This window comes from Microtus ochrogaster, chromosome 1, assembly GCF_000317375.1.
Source record: "Microtus ochrogaster isolate Prairie Vole_2 chromosome 1, MicOch1.0, whole genome shotgun sequence".
In the NCBI taxonomy this organism is placed as follows: domain Eukaryota; kingdom Metazoa; phylum Chordata; class Mammalia; order Rodentia; family Cricetidae; genus Microtus; species Microtus ochrogaster.
Genome location: NC_022009.1, coordinates 76,845,747 through 76,849,228, shown reverse-complemented (window position 1 = coordinate 76,849,228; position 3,482 = coordinate 76,845,747). Strand labels below are relative to the sequence as shown.

The 3,482-nt window shown below is 39.9% G+C and overlaps 1 protein-coding gene across 4 annotated transcripts in view; it reads left to right on the top strand.

Annotated features, from left to right (window-relative positions):
- Etv1 (ETS variant 1) overlaps positions 1-3,482 on the top strand; it is a 96,144-nt gene that overhangs the window by 83,271 nt on the left and 9,391 nt on the right. The gene's annotated exons all lie outside the window — the stretch shown is intronic.

Sequence of the window (3,482 nt, the reverse complement as noted above, 5' to 3'; positions counted from 1 at the left end):
AGAAGAAATTTAAAATTTTTAAAAAATTTATGTCCTATTTCTGATTGTTACCTAGCTCACACTTACAATCATATCCACCAGACAATGACTGTGCTGTCTTCTCCGATTTCTCTTTTGGAAAGGGTCTGTGAACTGTTTCCTTCTCTGTGTGGCTCACAGTCTCTCTCTAAAACTCCGCTACATACAAACCTTTCTGTGTTGACCCCGCAGTCAGTGAATGATGTCTTGGAAGCCACCATGTTACGCTGCTCACAGGTTTTATTCTCTCATGTTTCATCTCTTAGTTGAAAATGATAGTGAATGAACAGCTAATTCTACCTTGCTTATGTGCTCAGTGTGCTTGAATAACGTTAGCAAACATAACTCAGGTATCTGAGATAATGGCTTATTACTTCCAAATTTATCAGTTATTATAAGGAATTATTTCCAGAAACATTCTTTAATATAGCAAGACACCTACAAGATTCTATGCCAACAACTTGATGATGCTCAAGCTAGTTGAATACCAGGAAGTTGGAGAGCCAGATCCTGATTCTAGCTTTACTGTCCCATATCCAAGCATTACCTTGCAAAGTTGGTGGGCTGGATGATTTAGGTTACTGATACAGTGCTTGCCTGGCCCACACAGGGCCTTGAGTTCTAACACCCAGCACCAAAGATACATTTACTAATATCATAAAAGGGATGAAATTATGCTTAAACAACTACTTTGACTCACTTAGTGTACTTAACAGTAAGGGTGAATGTCGTGTTGCTATACTCCTTGGGCTCCTTCCTAACAGGGCAAGCACTCATTTCAAAGTACTTCCTGAGAAAGTTATTGGAAGTCTTGGCCTAATCTTTGAGACTTTATGTTGACAATCATGCCTTAGCTTTGAGTGCTGCCATGTATAACATCAGTGCTTATGGGGATCAAGTTGACTTTCCCAGTTTTCGGGTGGCCCGAAAGTTATTTATGCTTTCTGTCTTTTGTCTACAATGTATAGGTATATTGTTGGTATTTTTCCCCCTTAACTTTATACTGGTTATGACCAGAATAAGTTTAAAGGCATACCTTTTAAATCCTAGACTACTAATCCATAGTGCTGAGAATTAATCGGCACTATAGGTTGTAAGCTCTTACAACCCGCTCTGACATGATTTGCAGCTATCACATGGCTCTCTCAGAGATGACTATGCTGCCATAAAGTTTGTTGCATTTTAATTTTGAAGTGAACTCTGGTAAGACTCTAGAAAAGACTCATTTGTAAATGAATGTTTTCAGGCATTGTTGCTTAGCAACACTTTTCGCATTCCCCGAGATTGACATGCTGTGTAGTTGTGTCTCTATTGAGCCACTGACAGCCACTATTACAGGTTTGAAAGATTTTATTTTAAAAACAAAACCAAGACTTACCCTCCCTCCCTCCCTCCCTCTTACCCTCCCTCCCTCCCTCCCTCCCTTCTTTGCTTTCCCCTCCTCTCCATTCTCTTTGACATTTCAGGGTTTCCTAGCCCGGAATGAGCTGGAACTCTTGATTCTCCTGTCATCACCCAGTCTCAAACTCAAATCCCAGGTGCTAGAATTACCAGCATTTCTTCCCATGCCTGGCTTGTATTTATTTCTTATTGCCACCTTTCCCCACTCTATTCACTATTACTTAGAACATTTACTGCCAAGTTGGTGGAAAATTAAGACGTATCTGCCCCCATGGCTGCTAGTTGAATGGATAGTCTGTTCCTGCTCTATCATGTCACTTTATGAGGTTATGATCTAACAAATGAAGTTTGCCTGAAGATCCCAGAAGCAAAGGATCCACTAGGGAGCTCTTACCTCTATGAAATCTTCAGACTGAAAAGAGAGTGAGTTTCTGTCTCATCCTGCCTTATACTCCTCTCTAGTGCTGGTATTTTTTAATGCTTCACTGTACTTAATTGAGCTATATATTTTCGCCACTGCCTTTCACCTTCATCCCCCCCTCCCCATTCCCCACACTCCCACTATACTCAGGAGATCTTGTCTTTTTCTCCTTTCTAGGTGGTTCCATGTATTTCTCTCTTAAGGCCTTCTTTGTTGTCTAGGTTTGCTGGGGTTGTGGACTGTAGGCTGATTATTCACTACTTTATGTCTAAAAGTCACTTATGAGTAAATACATATCATATTTGTCTTTCTGGGTTTAGGTTACCTCACTCATTTTTTATATATACATCCATTCATTTGCCTTCAAATTTTAAGATGTCTTTATTTTTTTTTTTACCGCTGTGTAGTACTCCATTGTGTAAATGTACATCTTTTTTAATCCATTCTTCAAGTGAGGGGCATCTAGGTTGTTTCCAAGTTCTGGCTATTATGAATAATGCTGCTATGAACATGGTTGAGCAAATGTCCTTGTGGTGTGATTGAACATCCTTTGGGTAAGAGTGGTATTGCCAGGTCTTGAGGTAGACTGATTTCTAATTTTCTAAGAAATTGCTGTACTGATTTCCAAAGGGGCTGTAAAAGTTTGCACTCCCACTAGCAATGGGGGAGTGTCCTGCTTACTCTACATCCTCTCCATCAAAAATTGTCATCAGTGTTTTTGATCTTGGCCATTTTGACAGGTATGAGATGGCATCTTAGAGTTGTTTTGATTTGTATTTCCCTGATGGCTTAAGTGTCCTTTGTCCATTTGAGATTCATCTGTTAAGAGTTCTCATTTTAGATCTGTACCCCATTTTTTATTAGATGATTTCTTCTTTTGATGTCTAGTTTCTTGAGTTCTTTGTATATTTTGCAGATCAGTCCTCTGTTAGCTGTTATATTGAAGGCGTGCACCACTACCCCCTGGCCTCTATGGCTAACTAGTATGGGGTTAAAGGTGTGTGCCACCACTGCCTGACCTGTATGACTGACTACTATGGCTACTTTTGCACTCTGGTCTTCAAGAAAGCTTTATTTGTTAGATCATAAAAAATATCACCACAACTTTACTCACAAAATAGTATACCAACTGATATGATTAAAGACCATTTTACGTTCATTCCAAGAATACAAATTAGTGATAGAAAGAATAATAAGGATCATTGGTTTTAAAGGGGCAGGGGAACAACAGAAAGGTTGTGGCTAATGAAGAGAAGAGGAGCAGAGAGGTGGCTTTGAGGATATTTTTTATTGTATGGGACACAACAACTTGTAATTTCATGGAAACAATGGATCACGGTCTGTTAGAGAGTGCTCTCCTAAGCTTGCTTAGGCTGTGCATGGTTTCTTTCATTCAGCCTAAAAAAGAGTGTGGATTAATTAGTTCATGACTTCTACTGCAGTCAAAAATGCAGACTTCTCTCTGTGTATGCCTCTTTCAGTCCAATGTGACACGGAGGTGGAATGGCACCACCATTGGGAAGAAGTGTTTCCAAGGCTCTGCTGAGAGCTCTGCCTTGGCCAGACCCAGTGGTCCACCATGGCAACACATTAAACACTTCCAAGATCTTTACTAAACACTGGGCATTCTGCGAAAGAAAGA